Here is a 583-nt window from a genome sequence, read left to right on the forward strand (position 1 = left end):
TATTAAGGGGAACATGAGGAGAAACTTCTTCACACAGACAGTCATCCGGGTGTGGACTAAGCAGTCAGCACAAGTGGTGCATGCGAGCTCGATTTCAACATTTAAGAGGTTTGTGTTGGTACCTGGATGGTAGAGGTGTGGGAGTGGGTAGTTTAAATAGTTCAGCACAAACCAGATGGCCCAAATAGCCTGTTTCTGTGTTCAATGTGAGTGAATCTGCAGATGCTGGAAATAAATAAAAAAACACAAAATGCTGGCAGAACTCAGCAGGCCAGACAGCATATATGGGAGGAGGTAATAATGACATTTCGGGCCGAAACCCTTCATCAGGAGTGAAGTAACGTGGGATGGTCGGTGGAGGATAAGAAGTGGGGGGAGGGATGAAGTAGAGAGCTTGGAAGTGATGGGCTGGGGGAAGGTGGAGAATTATGGGAAATAAAAGAGAAAGAAAGTTAGGGCTGGGGGGAGAGATTATAGTGAGGGGGGAAAAGAGAGAGAAAGAGAACCGGACTAAAATAATAGATAGGGATGGGGGTAAGGGTGGGGGCAGGGGTATCAACGGAGGTCAGTGATTTGGATGTTC

This window comes from Hemitrygon akajei, unplaced genomic scaffold, assembly GCF_048418815.1.
Source record: "Hemitrygon akajei unplaced genomic scaffold, sHemAka1.3 Scf000061, whole genome shotgun sequence".
Classification (NCBI taxonomy): Eukaryota; Metazoa; Chordata; class Chondrichthyes; order Myliobatiformes; family Dasyatidae; genus Hemitrygon; species Hemitrygon akajei.